We start from the raw sequence: 19387 nt of genomic DNA, 5'->3' as shown, positions 1-19387 counted from the left end.
GTGAGTTCGAGCCCCGCGTCAGGCTCTGGGCTGATGGCTCAGAGCCTGGAGCCTGTTTCAGATTCTGTGTCTCCCTCTCTCTCTGCCCCTCCCCTGTTCATGCTCTGTCTCTCTCTGTCCCAAAAATAAATAAACGTTGAAAAAAAAATTTTAATGTTTGTTTGTTTGTTTACTTACAGAAGGAGCGGGGGAGGGGCAGAGAAAAGGAGAGAAATATTTCCAAGAAGGCTCTATGCTGTCAGCAGAGTCTGACCTGTGGCTCAGTCCATAAACCATAATATCATGACCTAAGCAGAGATCAAAAGTCAGACGCTTAACTGATGGAGGCACCCAGGGTCCCCAACATTTTCAAAGAAGAATAAAATATAGTCCAAGTCCTTGATATAATACAGAAAGATAAGAGAACTTGAATTTATGCATTATTTCATTGACTAAACAACATATCCAACAGCTTTGGGTAAAATATCAGCTAATATTAAATGTATGGACATATAAGGGCAGATAAAAGAATGATAAATATACTGAAGAGGTCATTTGGGTTGGGTAAGGCAAAAATCATATCAGTGTATAATTATTCTATAATGAGGAATTGCTGGGGAAAAATATATCAATTGTATAAACCCTTCCCAAGGTATACTGACAATTTCACTCTTTCAGAAGCAATAGTCATTTTAAATATTTCCTTTAAAAAATCCCCTTGAAATTGCTCGTAATAATTTTAGTTTTATTTTTTATGTGATATCCTAACATCTATTTATACATAATACAGGTGAGCTGCCTGGTACAGTGCCACAGACTGAGCTGGTTGAGGAGAGTAGCTCTGCTCAAGGGCCATCCAGCAAAGGTTTCAACAACTCAATAGAGTTCAGGAGGGAATCCCTGCTTGTTCTGCCCAGCAGGGTGTTTGGGGGCCTGAAGTAATAAGTAAAATGTCAACATGAAAGGGAGTCCCAGTTCAGGTTGTCAGAACTCAAGTAGACTTTAATAAATGTTTATTTCGGTGTGCCATTGAAATTTTATCATTGTTTATTACTTTGTTTCATTGTAGCAATATAAGACTGATGTAGCAATGACTGGTTTGATCACCTATCCAACACTGACTCACCTGGTCTTTATCCCTCTTAAAAGATTCATAATTTTATTGATTTGTCTATCCTATTTTTATCCATAGGGAAATATCTTGGTAAGTCCAAACCCCTACCTTACTTCCTAGAATATTAGCATTTTTACCTTTCATACTGAGATATACAATCCATCTGGAATTAATTTTTGTGTATCATATAAGCCAAGGTCAAGATTTATTTTTTATCCTGTGCACACTATTTAACTCAACATGACTTTATTGGAAAGCTTCCTTCTCCACTGCACTGCAGCGTCACTTTTGAATAAACTGACCATATATGTTTGGATCTCTTTTGGACCTCTTGTTCTGTTCCACTAGTCTATTCTTATCTGTGCTACATTATCTTATTAGCTATAGCTCTATAATAAGGCTTGATTTTGGTCCTCTAAATTATTTCTTCTTTATGGGTGTGTTAGCTAGTGTTGGCATTTGTATGTTTTAGTATCTGCTTATCTATTTTCACAATATACCTGCTGAAATTCTGAGACTGCCTTGAACCTACATTTCAATTTGGAAAGAATGACATCTTCTGAGAGCAAATTGAGGGATGATGGGGGGTGGGAGGGAGGGGAGGGTGGGTGGTGGGTATTGAGGAGGGCACCTGTTGGGATGAGCACTAGGTGTTGTATGGAAACCAATTTGACAATAAATTTCATATATTAAAAAAAAAGAATGAAGGAATGACATCTTTAGATTACTGAATCTTCTAATACATTAATTTAGCCTTTAAAATTTCTCTCAATAATTTTTTATTGATTTTTCTTGTATACATGCCTTGCACATATTAGGTTTATTCATATATTTTTATATTTTTGATAAATTATAAATTATGCTTTAAATTCTATTTAAACTCTATTATAAACTGTGCTTTAAATTGTATTTTTTTACTTTCTTATTATTGGTATGTAGTGATTTTTGTATGATAAGTTTATAACAATAAATAATTTATTTATAATAATTATATATAATATATAAATATATATTATAAAAATTATATATAATTATTTATTTATATAAATTGTTAATTTATTAACAATCTTGGTAAATTCACTTTTTTGCAACAATTTTTTAAATTTTTAATTGAAGTATAGTTGACATTAAATTTATTTATTAATTCCAATATTTGTAGAACATTTGAGTATTCTATATACATATAGTATCATTCATAAATAGTGACAGATTTGTGTTCATTATTTATATCATTTATTATTACTTTTAATACTGACTGTAAATTCTGGTGCTATTATAAGTGGCATATTCAGGAGCTGAGACAAATAAGGTAAAATGAGAGAATTTTATTTGAAAAGTGTATTGGTGCCTGAAAATGGCTAAGGACTATTTAAAACTAGGTTTTAGATTCCTAAAATATTAAGATTCCTCTTGTAAAAAAAACAAGCAGATTGTAGGAGACATAAAATATTTCTAGTTCCAAAATACTATAGCAAATATAAAGTCCATTTTCTTAGTACCAGCTGTAAATGAGCTCCCAGGAATCCTTTAAAATGTATTTCTAATGATTTTAGTGAGACTGAACAGAAGAGAATAAGTAAAAACAAATACATTACTCTCTGATTTCTAATAAATGTAAAGCAAATTAACAAATTTCCAAGTAAGTTGTGTAAAACAACTTAGGACACAGTAAACAGTAGGGCATGATATCTGCTCAGAGATTGTTAATTAATCCCAGATGGACTGTACATCTCAATATGAAAGGTAAAAATGTAAAGGTTTTAGAAAGTAAGATTAGGAGGATTGGACTACCAGGATATTTCCCTAGTTTCTTTGTAAGACAGAGTGAAAATTGGTTTCTGAATTTTAAAACTCAGTTAAAATCATGAATTTACAATATTGTAATTACTACGAGAATCTGATTAACTTGGAGTCTATTCAAATATGTAATGCTGATTGCCCTCTGTCAAGGTTGGTATATAGTATTAAACTTTTTGGTTCTAATATAGTATTATTTTTATAACTTTTTGTTCTTCTCCACCTATGATGCATTACATAGTTTTTCTTGTCATCCAAGCTAGGACACTTGACAATGAAAGAGAACTATTACTAATTATACCAGGGAAACTGGTGTTAAGTAGACTAGTTCTGAGCAAATGAGACATATGGTCACCATTCTAAGGTTGGTTCTATTAGGACCAACATGTTCCAAAGACACAAGATGTTTCACTAAAAAAAAGCAGGCATTATGCTTTGTGCCCTGGCTGACAGCAACTACTTAAGCTTTGCTCTGAACCTGATGTCTTCCAAGGTCCGGATGTAAGTTCATGGAGTCATGCTTCTCTGGGACTCAGGTGGTAACAATTTAAGATATAATTCCACATTTGTGGGTCCAATTCTGGGTTCTATATTCTATTCCATTGGTCTTTGTGTCTGTTTTTGTGCCAATGCCATAATGTCTTGATGATTACAGATTTGTAGTAAAGTCCGGGATTGTGATGCCTCCCACTTTGGTTTTCTTTTTCAACATTACTTTGGCTATTTCAGGTCTTTTGTAGTTCCATACAAATTTTAGGATTGTTTGTTCTAGCTCTGAGAATGCCAGTGCAGTTTTGATGGGGATTACATTGAATGTGTAGATTGCTTTGGGTAATATCAACATTTTAACAATATTTGTTCTTCCAATCCATGAGCATGGAATGTTTTTCCATTTCTTTCTGTCAATTTCCTTCATAAATTTTCTATACTTTTCAGCATACAGATCTTTTACAACTTTGGTTAGGTTTATTCCTAGATATTTTATGGTTCTTGGTGCAATTGTAAATGGGATCAATGTCTTGATTTCTCTTTCTGTTGCTTTATTTTTGGTGTATAGAAATGTAAACAATTTCTGTGCATTGATTTTACATCCTGCAACTTTGCTGAATTCATGTATCAGTTCTCACAGCTTTTTGGTGTAGTCTTTAGAGTTTTCCACATAGAATATCATGTCATCTGTGAAAAGTGAAAGTTTGGCTTCTTCTTTGCCAATTTGGATGCCTTTTATTTCATTTTGTTATCTGATTGCTGAGGCTATGACATCCAACACCATGTTAAACAACAGTGGTGAGAGTGGGCATCCCTGTAATGTTCCTAATCTCAGGGGAAAAGCTCTTAGTTTTTCACCACTGAGGATGATTTTAGCTATGGGCTTTTCATATATATCTTATATGATGCTAAGGTATCTTCCTTCTATCCCAACTTTCTTGAGGGTTTTTATTAAGAAAGGATATGTATTTTGCCAAATACTTTTTCTGCACATGGTTCTTATCCTTTCTTCTTTTAATGTGATGTATCACACTGATTAATTTGCAAGTACTGAGCCAGCCTTGCAGCCCAGCAATTAATCCCACTTGATCATGGTGAAAATTATCTTAATATACTGTTGAATTCGATTTGCTAGTATCTTATTGAGAATTTCTGCATCCATGTTCATCAGGGATATTGGCCTGTAATTCTCCTTTTACTGCGGTCTCTGTCTGGCTTGGTAATCAAGGTAATTCTGGCTTTATAGAATGAGTCTGGAAGTTTTCCTTCTGTTTATATTTTTTGGAACAGCTTGAGAAGAATAGGTATGGCCAACTAAACTTTTACAAAGCAGGAAAGAGTGTCCAATGGAAAAAAGATAGTCTCTTTAGCAAATGGGTCTGGGAGAACTGGACAGTAACATGTAGAAGAAGGAAACTAGACCACTTTCTTACACCATACACAAAAATAAAAACAAAATGGATGAAAGACCTAAAAGTGAGACAGGAAACCATCAAAACCCTAGAGGAGAAAACAGGCAACAACCTCTTTGACTTCAGCCGTGGCAACTTCTTACTCGACATGTCTCCAAAGGCAAGGGAAATAAAAGCAAAAATGAACTACTGGAACTTCATCAAGATAAAAAGCTTCTGCATGTCAAAGGAAACAATCAAAAAATGAATAAGGCAACTGACAGACTGGGAAACGATATTTGCAAATGACATATCCAATAAAGTGTTAGAGTTCAAAATCTATAAAGAACTTATCAAACTCAACACCTGAAACACAAATAATCCAGTGAAGAAATGGGCAGAAGATATGAATAGACACTTTTCCAAGGAAGATATCCAGATGGCCAACAGGCACATGAAAAGATGCTCAACATTACTCATCATCAGGGAAAGACAAATCAAAACCACACTGAGATACCACCTCACACCAGTCAGAGTGGCTAAAATAAACAACTCAGGGAACAACAGATGTTGGCAAGGATATGGAGAAACTGTTACACTGTTGGTGGGAATGCAAACTGGTGCAGCTACTCTGGAGAACAGTGTGGAGGTTCCTCAAAAAATTAAAAACAGGTTTACCCTATGACCCAGCAATAGAATTACTAGGAATTTATCCAAAGGATACAGAAATGTTGATTCATAGGAGCACATGTACTCCAGTGTTTATAGCAGCGCTTTCAACAATAGCCAAATTATGGAATGAGCCAAAATGTCCATCAATTGATGAATGGATAAAGAAGATGTGGGAGGAGCCAAGATGTCGGAACAGCATGGAAGCTTTTTGTATGTCTCACATCGATGAAATACAGCCAGAGCAACACTAAACTATCCCACACACCTAGAAAACTGATTGGAAGATTAACACAACAACCTGCACAACCTGAACCACAGAATTCAGCAGGTACATGACACGAAGAACTGAACTTGGGGAGCAAGAAGCCCCAAAAGGTAGGGAACCCCTTTTGCGGGCGGAGAAAGGATGGAGACTGGGGAGGGGGGAGCATATGGGAAAAGCACCCCTCCCCAAAAGCAGCTGGAGAGAAAGTGGAAAATTGGAAACAGCCTCAGGGACTATACTAAAAAGGGAGAAAGGATAAAGGAGAGATAAATTCCATTAAGACTGTAAACAAGGGGAGTGCAAAGGCTGCAGTTCTGCAGCTCGATACCTGGCAGTGCTCCGGTGGGCAAGGATAATCCCCAGGAACAGAGTGGGGTCCGGGAGGTTCTCAGTCCACATGGGGAAAAGCGGTTCCACTGCTGGAAGGACATTTGGTAGAGAATATTGAAGCCACCTGGTCCCAGCAGACCCCAGAAGTCAGCCATATTCGCTGGTGCTGGGGCAAGGTTGTTGAGGGTGAAGCCTGGTGCCAGATGTGTGTTATGATTTTCCAAGGTCTCTGAAATGCTGAGGCTACACTGTCTTGCGATCTTTTTTGGGGGAGGGCTGGCACCTGGCTGCAGTCTTGGGGCACTGGCAACAGCAGGGTCCAGCAGGCGTTCCTGGGTACAGCCGACATTCGGCCATTGCTCATTTGGCCATTGCTCAGTGAGACCCTCCCACAGAGGGGCAGGTCAGGTCAAAGCAGAATCCTTCGGAAGTAGGGGGCCAGGGAAAACAGCCGCATCTGAGACAAAACTTGGGAGAGAGGTACTGCCTAGGGCCTGGTCACAGAGAGTGGAAAAGCAGGGAGTGGACGAGAGCTGAAGACAGAGGACCGGTGCACAATTGCTGATCCAGGAGAATAGACTGGGTGGCTGGGTGGCGCCATTTTTCACAGTTCCCTTGCATGTGCATGCTCACCGACAAGCACCTCAACAATCCACCCCAGTAGGCTAGCACCACCATCTAGTGGAGAGAGAAGCTGTTACACTGAGCCCTGCCCAACTGGGTCAACTTCGCTCTTCAAACACAAACCTCACCACCGGCTTAATTTAAGGACTATAAAGAGCTACATGGACTGACCTCTAGGGGAAAACAAAGCAATTTCAGTCCTACTTCAATATGTTGGCAGGTTCATCTATTCATTTTTTTCTCTCTCTTTTTCCTTTTTCTCTTTTACAATTCTTTTCTTTTTCTTAAATACAGAAAGAGAAAAACCTCATTTTTATTTTCAATTTTTATTAAAAATATTTTTCTTTAATTTTTACTACTATATTTTTTACTTTTGTGTAATTTTTCAAATTCTAGTTTACTTCCATCATTTTATTTGTCTACTTCAGTGTACAAACCTTTTCAAATTTTCAAACAATTTCCATTTTTATGGTTTTCCATTTTCTCTTTTTCATTTCTTTTCTTTTTCTTGAATGCAGAAAGAAAAACCTCATTCTTACTTTCAATTTCTTTTAAAAAATATTTTTATTTTATTTTTATTACTATATTTTTTACTTTTATGTAATTTTTTTCAAATTCTATCTTACTCCCATCATTTTATTTGTCAACTATAGTGTATTCACTTTTTCAAATTTTTAAACGATTTCTTTTTTCTGTCTTTTCTTTTCTTTTTTCTTTTTCTATCATTTTTCTCATTTTCTGTCTTTTTTCTTAAATACATAAAGGAAATTCATATTTCCTTTTTAATTATTATTAAAAATATTTTTCTATAATTTTTTTCTACTATATTCTCTATTTTGTGTATTTTAGTCTACTTTAGTGTATTCATTTTTTCAATCTCAAATGATTTCCTTTTTTTTCTCTTCCCACCTTTATTTTTTGTTTCTCTAATCTGTCAAACCACTTTCTACACCCAGACCAAAACACACCTAGGATCTAGCATCATCTATTCAATTTGTGTGTGTGTGTGTTTAAATTTTAATTTTAATATTTTTTATTTTAATTTTTTTAATTTCAATTTTTCTACCTCATTAATTCCTTTTCTCCCTTCAAAATGACAAAACGAAGGAATTCACCCCAAAAGAAAGAGCATGAAGAAACGACAACCAAGGATTTAACCAACACAGACACAAGCAAGATGTCTGAACCAGAATTATAATCACGATAATAAGGATACTAGCTGGAGTTGAAAATAGATTAGAAACACTTTCTGTGGAGAAAAAAGAAGTAAAAGCTAGTCAGGATGAAATAAAAAATGCTAAAAGTGAGCTGCAATCTTGAATGGTTGCCATAGTGGCAAGAATAGATGAGGCAGAGCAGCGAATCAGCAATATGGAGGACAAACTTATGGAGAAAAATGAAGCAGAAAAAAAGAGGGGGATTAAGGCAAAAGAGCACAACTTAAGAATTAGGGAAATCAGTGACTCACTAAAAAGGAACAACATCAGAATCATAGGGGTCCCAGAAGAGGAAGAGAGAGAAATAGGGGTAGAAGGATATGTGAGCTAATCATAGCAGAAAACTTTGCTAACCTGGGGAAAGATACAGACATCAAAATCCATGAAGCACAGAGGACCCCCATTAGGTTCAACAAAAACCAGCCATCAACAGGGCATATTATAGTCAAATTCACATAATACTCAAGCAAGGAAAGAATCATGAAAGCAGCAAGGGAAAAAAAGTCCCTAACCTACAAGAGAAGACAGATCAGGTTTGCAGCAGACCTATCCACAGAAACTTGGCAGGCCAGAAAGGAGTGGCAGGATATATTCAGTGTGCTGAATCAGAAAAATATATAGCCAAGAATTCTTTATCCAGCAAGGCTGTCATTCAAAATAGAAGGAGAGATTAAAAACTTTCCCAGACAAACAAGAATTAAGGAGTTTGTGACCACTAAACCAGCCCTGCAAGAAATTTTAAGGGCAACTCTCTGAGGGGAGAAAATATAAAAATATATATATACCAAAAGCAACAAAAGATTAGAAAGGACCAGAGAACACCACCAGAAACTCCAACTCTACAAGCATCATAATGGCAATAAATTCGTATCTTTCAGTACTCACTCTAAATGTCAATGGACTCAATGCGCCAATCAAAAGACATAGGGTAACATAATGGATAAGAAAACAAGACCCATGTATATGCTGTTTACAAGAGACCCACTTTAGACCTAAAGACACCTACAGGTTGAAAATAAGGGGATGGAGAACCATCTATCATGCTAATGGTCAACAAAAGAAAGCCGGAATACCCATACTTATATCAGACAATCTAGACTTTAAAATAAAGACCATATCAAGAGATGCAGAAGGGCATTACATCATAATCAAGGGGTCTATAGACCAAGAAGACCTAACAATTGTAAATATTTAGGAGCCAAATGTGGAAGCACCCAAATATATAGATCAATTAATCACAGACATAAAGAAACTCGTCAATAGTAATACCATAATAGTAGGAGACTTCAACACCCCACTCACGGCAATGGACAGATCATCTAATCAAAAAATCAACAAGGAAACAATGGCTTTGAATGACACACTGGACCAGATGGACTTAACAGATATACTCAGAACATTTCACCCTAAAACAGCAGAATATATATTCTTCTCCAGTGTACATGGAACATTCTCCAGAATAGACCATATACTCAGACACAAAGCAGGCCTAAGTGAGTACAAAAGTATTGAGATCGTACCGTGCATATTTTCAGACCACAACGCTATGAAACTCGAAATCAACCGCAAGAAAAAATTTGGAAAGGTAACAAATACTTGAAGACTGAAGAACATCCTACTAAAGAATGAATGGGCTAACGAAGAAGTTAAAGAGGAAATTGAAAAGTATATGGAAGTCAATGAAAATGATAACACCACAACCCAAAACCTCTGGGATGCAGCAAAAGCAGTCATAAGAGGAAAGTATATAGCAATTCAGGCCTTCCTAAAGAAGGAAGAAGGATCTCAGACACACAACCTAACCTTACGCCTTAAGGAGCTGGAAAAAGAACAGCAAATAAAACCCAAAACCAGCAGAAGACAGGAAATAATAAAGATTAGAGCAGAAATTAATGCTATCGAAACAACAACAACAAAAAAACAGTAGAACAGATCAATAAAACTAGAAGGTGTTTCTTTGAAAGAATTAACAAAATATAAGCCACTAGCCAGTTTGATCAAGAAGAAAAAGGAAAGGACCCAAATAAGTAAAATCAAGAATGAAAGAGGAGAAATCACAACCAACACAACAGAAATAAAATCAATAATAAGAGAATATTTTGAGCAATAATATGCCAATAAAATGGGCAATCTGGAAGAAATGGACAAATTCCTAAACATATACACTATCAAAACTGAAACAGGAAGAAATAGAAAATTTGAGCAGACCCATAACCAGTAAGGAAATCGAATTAGTAATCAAAAAGCTGCCAAAAAACAAGAGTCCAGGGCCAGATGGCTTTCCAGGGGAATTCTACCAAACATTTAAGGAAGAGTTAAGGAAGATGGTAGCATAGGAGGACGCTGGGCTCACCACATCCTGCTGATCACTAAGATTCCACCTACACCTGCCTAAATAACCCAGAAAACCACCAGAAGACTAGCAGAACGGAGTCTCTGGAGCCAAGCACAGATGAGAGGCCCACGGAAGAGGGTAGGAAGGGCGGTGAGGTGGTGTGCACTCCATGGACTGGTGGGAGGGGCTGGGGTGGAGAGGCGGCCCACCGGCAAAGCAGAGCCCCCGAGTATGGCTGGCAAAAGCAGAGGGGCCAGACGGAGTGTGTTCTGACAGCAAGCGGGACTTAAAATCTGGAAGGTTATAAGCTAACAGCTCTGCTTGGAGAAGGGGAGGGCTGGAGGATGATGGGAGGGAGAGTTGTTGAGCCCCGGAAGACAGAGCGCAGCTTGGCGGGGAACAAAGGCGCTCGCCAGTGCCATCTCCCTCGCCCATGCCCCAACCAAAATCCCAAAGGGAACCAGTTGCTGCCAAGGAACTTGCTTGCACTGTGCAAACACCCAAAGCTGTGCTTCTGCAGATCCATCCCTCCGGCGGGTCTGACTCCCTCCCGGTGCCGCAGGGCCCCTCCCGAAGCGGATCTCCGAAGGAAAATCAAGCTGAGCCTCCCCCTCCCACCCCTGTGCACCTTGCTGATCCACCCAAGCTAATACGCCAGATGCCCTGCACCACAAGCCTGGCAGTGTGCAAGTAGCCCAGACGGGCCATGCCACCCCAGAGTGAATCCTGCTCCTAGGAGAGGGAAAGAGAAGATACACACCAGTCTGACTGTGGCCCCAGCAGTGGGATGGGGGCAGACACCAGGCCTGACTGTGGCCCCACCCACCAACACAAGTTATTCAAGACAGCACAGGGGAAGTGCCCCACAGTCCTGCACCACTCCAGGGACTATCCAAAATGACAAAACGGGAGAATTCCCCTCAAAAAAACGTCCAGGTAATAACAACAGCTAACAAACTGATCAAAAACGATTAAACAATATAACAGAAAGTGAATTTAGAATAATAGTCATAAAATTAATCGCTGGGCTTGAAAAACAGTATAAAGGACAGCAGAGAATCTACTGCTACAGAGATCAAGGGACTAAGGAACAGCCAGGAGGAGCTAACAAATGCTATTAATGAGCTGCAAAATAAAACGGAGACAACCACGGCTCGGATTGAAGAGGCAGAGGAGAATAGGTGAAGTAGAAGATAAAATTATGGAAAAAGAAGAAGCTGAGAAAAAGAGAGATAAAAAAAATCCAGGAGTATGAGGGGAAAATTAGAGAACTAAGTGATGCACTAAAGAGAAATAATATACGCATAATTGGTATTCCAGAGGAGGAAGAGAGAGGGAAAGGTTAAGGTGTACTTGAAGAAATCATAGCTGAGAACTTCCCTGATCTGGGGAAGGAAAAAGGCATTGAAATCCAAGAGGCACAGAGAACTCCCTTCAGACGTCACTTGAATCAATCTTCTGCACAACATATCATAGTGAAACTGGCAAAATACAAGGGTAAAGAGAAAATTCTGAAAGCAGCTAGAGATAAACGTGCTCTAACATATAAAGGGAGACCTATAAGACTCGTGACTGATCTCTCTACTGAAACTTGGCAGGCCAGAAAGGAATGGCAGGAGATCTTCAATGTGATGAACAGAAAAAAATATGCAGCCAAGAATCCTTTATCCAGCAAGTCTGTCATTTAGAATAGGAGAGATAAAGGTCTTCCCAAACAAACAAAAACTGAAGGAATTTGTCACCACTAAACCAGCCCTACAAGAGATCCTAAGGGGGACCCTGTGAGACAAAGTACCAGAGACATCGCTACAAGCATGAAACCTACGGACATCACAATGACTCTAAACCCATATCTTTCTATCATAACACTGAATGTAAATGGACTAAATGCACCAACCAAAAGACATAGGGTATCAGAATGGATAAAAAAACAAGACCCATCTATTTGCTGTCTACAAGAGACTCATTTTAGACCGGAGGACACCTTCAGATTGAGAGTGAGGGGATGGAGAACTATTTACCATGCCACTGGAAGTCAAAAGAAAGCTGGAGTAGCCATACTTATATCAGACAAACTAGACTTTAAATTAAAGGCTGTAACAAGAGATGAAGAAGGGCATTATATAATAATTACAGGGTCTATCCATCAGGAAGAGCTAACAATTATAAATGTCTATGCGCCAAATACCGGAGCCCCCAAATATATAAAACAATCACAAACATTACCAACCTTATTGATAAGAATGTGGTAATTGCAGGGGACTTTAACACCACATTTACAGAAATGGATAGATCATCTAGACACAGGATCAATAAAGAAACAAGGGCCCTGAATGAGACATTGGATCAGATGGACTTGACAGATATATTTAGAACTCTGCATCCCAAAGCAACAGAATATACTTTCTTCTCGAGTGCACATGGAACATTCTCCAAGATAGATCACATAGTGGGACACAAAACAGCCCTTCATAAGTATACAAGAATTGAAATCACACCATGCATACTTTCAGACCACAATGCTATGAAGCTTGAAATCAACCACAAGAAAAAGTCTGGAAAACCTCCAAAAGCATGGAGGTTAAAGAACACCCTACTAAAGAAAAATGGGTCAACGAGGCAATTAGAGAAGAAATTAAAAAATATATGGAAACAAACTAAAATGGAAATACAACAATCCAAATGCTTTGGGATGCAGCAAAGCAGTCCTGAGAGGAAAATACATTGCAATCCAGGCCTATCTCAAGAAACAAGAAAAATCCCAAATATAAAATCTAACAGCATACCTGAAGGAAATAGAAGCACAACAGCAAAGACAGCCTAAACCCAGCAGAAGAAGAGAAATAATAAAGATCAGAGCAGAAATAAACAATATAGAGTCTAAAAAAACTGTAGAGCAGATCAATGAAACCAAGAGGTGGTTTTTTGAAAAAATAAACAAAATTCATAAACCTCTAGTTAAGCTTCTCAAAAAGAAAAGGGAGATGACCCAAATAGATAAAAACATGAATGAAAATGGAATTATTACAACCAATCCCTCAGAGATATAAGCAATTATCAGGGAATACTATGAAAAATTATATGCCAACAAACTGGACAACCTGGAATAAATGGACAAATTCCTAAACACCCACACACTTCCAAAACTCAATCAGGAGGAAATAGAAAGCTTGAGAAAGGACAAGAACCATATGATGCTCTCAATAGATGCATAGAAAGCATTTGACAAAATACAGCACCCTTTCTTGATAAAAACTCTGAAGAGGGTAGAGATAGAAGGATCATACCTCAAGATGATAAAAGCTATATACGATGGGGAAAACTGAGAGCTTTCCGCTAAGGTCAGGAACAAGACAGGGATGTCCACTCTCACCACTGTTATTCAACATAGTATTGGAAGTCTTAGCCTCTGCAATCAGACAACACAAAGAAATAAAAGGCATCCTATTTTGTCCAGGAGGAGGTCAAACTTTCACTCTTCGCAGATGACATGATAGTCTATATGGAAAACCCAAAAGATTCCACCAAAAAACTGCTAGAAATGATTCAGGAATTCAGCAAAGTTGCAGGATATAAAATCAATGCAGAGAAATCGGTTGCATTCCTATACACCAACAATGAAGCAACAGAAAGAGAAATCAAGGAATCAATACCATTTACAGTTGCACAAAAAACCATAAAATACCTAGGAATAAATCTAACCAAAGAGATGAAAAAATCTATACACAGAAAACTATAGAGAGCTTGAAAGAAACTGAAGAAGACACAAAGAAATGGAAAAAGATTCCATGCTCTTGGATAGGAATAACAGATATTGTTAAAATGTCGATACTACCCAAAGCAGTCTACATATTCAATGCAATCCCTATCAAAGTAACACCAGCATTCTTCACAGAGCTAGAACAAATAATCCTAAAATTTGTATGGAACCAGAAAAGACCCTGAATAGCCAATAGGTTTTCTTTCTTGAAAAAGAAAACCAAAGCAGGAGGCATAACAATTCCAAACTTCAAGCTATACTACAAAGCTGTAATCATCAAGACAGTATGGTACTGGCACAAAAACAGACACTCAGATCAATGGAACAGAATAGAGAACCCAGAAATTGACCCACAAATGTATTGCCAACTAATCTTTGACAAAGCAGGAAAGAATATACAATGGAATAAAGACAGTCTCTTCAGCAAGCAGTGTTGGGAAAACTGGAAAGCAACATGCAGAAGAATGAACCTGGACCACTTTCTTACACCATACACAAAAATAAACTCAAAATGGATGAAAGACCTCAATGTAAGACAGGAAGCCATCAAAATCCTCGAGGAGAAAGCAGGCAAAAACCTCTTTGATCTTGGCCGCAGCAACTTCTTACTCAACACGTGTCTGGAGGCAAGGGAAACAAAAGCAAAAATGAACTACTGGGACCTCATCAAAATAAAGAGCTTCTGCACAGCAAAGGAAACAATCAGCAAAACTAAAAGGCAACCGACAGAATGGGAGAAGATATTTGTAAATGACATATCAGATAAAGGGTTAGTATCCAAGATCTATAAAGAACTTATCAAACTCAACACCCAAAAAACAAATAATCCAGTGAAGAAATGGGCAAAAGACATGAATAGACAATTCTCCAAAGAAGACATCCAGATGGTGAAAAGACACATTAAAAAATGATCCACATCACTCATCATCAGGGAAATACAAATCAAAACCACAGTGAGATACCACCTTACACCTGTCAGAATGGCTAACATTAGCAACTCAAGCAACAACAGATGTTGGCGAGGATGCGGAGAAAGAGGATCTCTTTTGCATTGTTGGTGGGAATGCAAGCTGGTGCAGCCACTCTGGAAAACAGTATGGATGTTCTTCAAGAAACTAAAAATGGAACTACCTTACAACCCAGCAATTGCACTACTAGTCATTTATCCAAGGGATACAGATGTGCTGTTTCAAAGGGACACATGCACCCCCATGTTTACAGCAGCACAATCAACAATAGCCAAAGTATGGAAAGAGCCCAAATGTCCATCAATGGATGAATGGATAAAGAAGATGTGGTATATATATACAATGGAGTATTACTCAGCAATCAAAAAGAATGAAATCTTTCCATGCGCAACTACTTGGATGGAACTGGAGGGTATTACGCTAAGTGAAAGTAGTCAGAGAAAGACAAAACTCATATGACTTCACTCATATGAGCACTTTAAGAGACAAAACAGATGAACATAAACGAAGGGAAACAAAAATAATATAAAAACAGGAGAAGGACAAAACAGAAGAGACTCATAAATATGGAGAACAAACTGAGGGTTGCTGGAGGAGTTGTGGGAGGGGGGATGGGCTAAATGGGTAACGCGCATTAAGGAATCTACTCCAGAAATCATTGCTTCACTATATACTAATTTGGATGTAAATTTTAAAAAATAAAAAATTAAAAAAGATGTGGTTTATATACACACAATGGAATACTACTTGGCAATGAGAAAGAATGAAATCTTACTATGTGCACCAATGTGGATATGATGGGTGGGTATGATGCTAAGTGAAATAAGTTAGAGAAAAACAGATATCCCATGTTTTCAGTCATATGTGGAACTTGAGAAACTTAACAGAAGACCGTGGGGGAAGGGAAGGGGAAAAAATAGTTCCAAACAGAGAGGGAGCCAAATAATAAGAGACTCTTAAATACAGAGAACAAACTGAGGGTTGATGGGGGAGGGGGGAGAAAAATGGGTGATGGACATTGAGGAGGAGGAGGGCACTTGGGATGAGCACTGGGTGTCATATGCAAACGATGAATCATGGGAATCTACTCCCAAAACCAAAAGCACACTGTATACACTGTATGTTAGGTAACTTGATGAGAAATTATATTTTTAAAAAATGATACAATTCTAAAAAGAGACACAATGAACCCTATTAAAATACCAGGATACCAGAGACTAAGGAGAGAGTTGGATGATAAGGAATCTTTATGAATGCTCATGGTGGAGGTTAGGAAGAGTGAGATCTGAAATCTAATCAGGGTTTTTCTTTTTTCCTTTGCTACATTGTCATTCCTTTATTTATTCCTCAAATCTTCAGTTAATAAATAGAGGTCCAGAGACTAGGTGTAGTTCAGGGAATGAAGGGAATGTAAATCCATGCAAAAGATGAAATAAACTGGACCAGAAACTGCATCAGCATTGATGATATTGAAGAACAGGCAGAAATAACTGGCCTGAAGCCTAAATATTGGTATGGAACAAGAGATCAGCCACAACCAGTAGTCTCTAAACACTCTCATTCATTCACCCCCCAGTTATTCTATCTTTTTCTGAAAGGCACATTATTCTCTCCCAAGAAATCCAATTAAAGTTCAAAAATTGCTAGACTCAGGTGCCTTGGTGACTCAGTGGGTTAAGTGTCCAACTTCGGCTCAGGTCATCATCTTGCTCGAACTTTGTGAGTTCGAGCCCCATGTTGGGTTCTGGGCTTATACCTCAGAGCCTGGTGCCTGCCTCGGATTCTGTCTCCCTCTCTCTCTGCCCCTACCCCTGCTTGCACTCTGTCTCTCTCTCTCTCTCTCTCTCTCTCTCTCTCAAAAATAAATACTAAAAAAATTGGTAGACTCGCTGTTCCCTAAGTATTTTTCAAAGAAGGGCCAATCTGTAACGTCATGGTTCCACTTTTCTGGACAACCACAGAATGAACAAGTCTAAACTCAAATCATGAAACCTTGAATCAGTGAAACAACTCTAATCCCATTTTTTTTTAGTCTTAGTTTAGATAAATGGGGTTCTAGCCAGCTTCTCACTGACCATCATGATGAAAGAAAGTAATGCAAAAGAGTGACACAAAAAATATATATGATATTTCCGGAAAGACATTCTCAGCCATCTTGGGAATAAATATATTTGATGTAAATCAGGCTGTGAACCTGTTATACAAAACCTCTGCTGTGGTTTGTCAATCAAATCTTCATGACCTCCTTGAGTATGCTGACAGCTTGTGGTTTGAGACAAATGTTGGCTCAGTATATCCTAACAGCTTTATGTATTGGAGAAATTTAAAGATTTTATCCCCCATTTAGTTTCAGAAAGTACACCATTCCAAGAATAAGTCACTTAGGTCTTAGTTAGGTCTTTTTGTTGTTGGTGGTGGTGGTGGTTAGTTAGATATAGGATCTTGGAAGGATCTAGAACTTGTGGTTCTCTAAAATTTCTTGATGGAAATTCTCAGAAAATAATTATTTTCTACTATTATTACTAAGAAAGCTAAAAGATTTACAGAGACAGAGATAGAAGTAGAATGACAATGAAATAAAGGAGCCATTTCTTTTTGTGTTGTGGTGTCCTATTTAATGCTCACTGCTGCCTCTTTCTGAACTATAAGGGGGAAATGAATCTCTGTAATTAAAAATAAACACAACATTTTAAAAAATTAGAAGGATACAATAGATAACCAAGAATATTTTAAAATCTAAATAAAAATTAACAGTTAAATAATGTAGGATTTTAAGCAGTGTTTAAAAAGCTAAAGCAATCAAAATAATAAAACCAAATAACTTTTATCTTAAAGTTTCTTTAAATTTTAAAAGAAGCATAAGCTATTCTTTCAAAACACCAGCTCAGGGGCACCTGGGTGGCTCAGTCGGTTGGGCGTCCGACTTCGGCTCAGGTCATGATCTTGAGTTTTTTAAGTTCAAGCCCTGCATCGGGCTCTGTGCTGACAGCTCAGAGCCTGGAGCCTCCTTCGGATTCTGTGTCTCCCCCTCTCTCTGCCCCTCCCCTGTTTGTGCTTTCTCTCTGTCTCTCAAAAAAAAAAGAATAAATGTTAAAAAAATTTTTTTTTAAATAGCTCAATTTCATTGATCTGTTCTACTGTTGTTTGGATTCTAAATTGTTCATTGTCTCTAATCTTTATTATTTCACTTCTTCTGTTGACTTTGGGCTTTATTTGCTGCTCCTTTTCTTTCTCCTTCAGGTAAAATGTTAGGTTGTTCATTTGGAACCTTTCTTGCTTCTTGAGATAGGAACAACAAATGTTGTCAAGGATGCAGGGAAAGGGAAATTCTTTTCCACTGTTGATGGGAATGCATACTGGTGCAGCCACTCTGGAAAACAGTATGGAGGTTACTCAAAAATTAAAAATAGAACTAACCTATGACCCAGCAATTGCACTACTAGGAATTTAACCCAAGAATACAAAAATGCCGATTTGAAGGGGCACATGTACCCCAACGTTTATAGCAGCACTAACAACAATAGTCAAATTTTGGAAAGAGCCCAAATGTCCATTGACTGCAGAATTGATAAAGAAAATGTGGTATATATGTGCAATGGAATACTACTGAGTGATTAAAATCAACTACTGCCATTTGCAACAACATGGATGGAACTAGAGGGTATTATGCTAAGTGAAATAAGTCAGTCAGAGAAAGACAGATATCATATGATTTCACTCATATGTGGAATTTAAGAAACAAAACAGATGAACATAGGGGAAGGGAAAGAAAAATAAAATAAGATAAAAACAGAGAGGGACAGAAACCATAAAAGATTCTAAATACAGAGAACAAACTGAGGGTTGCTGGAGGGGAGGTGGGTAGGGAGATGGGCTAAATGGGTGATGGGCATTAAGGAGGGTCCTTGTTGGAATGAGCACTGGGTGTCATATGTAAGAAATGAATCACTAGGTTCTACTCCTGAAGGCAAGACTACACTGTTTCTTAACTGATGAATGGATAAAGAAGATGTGGTTTAAATATACAATGGAATACTACTTGGCAATGAGAAAGAATGAAATCTGACCATTTGCAGCAACATGGATGGAACTGAAGGGTATTATGCTAAGTGAAATAAGTCAGGCAGAGAAAGACAGATACCTTATGTTTTCACTCATATGTGGATCCTGAGAAACTTAACAGAAGACCATGGGGGAGGGAAGGGGGAAAAAAGTTACAGAGATGGAGGGAGGCAAACCATAAGAGACTCTTAAATAATGAGAACAAACTGAAGGTTTATGGGGGGGTGGGGGAAAGGGGAAAGTGGATGATGGGCAGTGAGGAAAGCACCTGTTGGGATGAGCACTGGGTGTTGTATGGAAACCAATATGACAATAAATTATATTTAATATAAAAAATTTAAAAAATATATAGGATATTATTTTTAAAAAAGAAACATAAGATAA

Source organism: Prionailurus viverrinus, chromosome D4 (assembly GCF_022837055.1).
Source record: "Prionailurus viverrinus isolate Anna chromosome D4, UM_Priviv_1.0, whole genome shotgun sequence".
Classification (NCBI taxonomy): Eukaryota; Metazoa; Chordata; class Mammalia; order Carnivora; family Felidae; genus Prionailurus; species Prionailurus viverrinus.
This window is presented reverse-complemented; position numbering follows the sequence as displayed.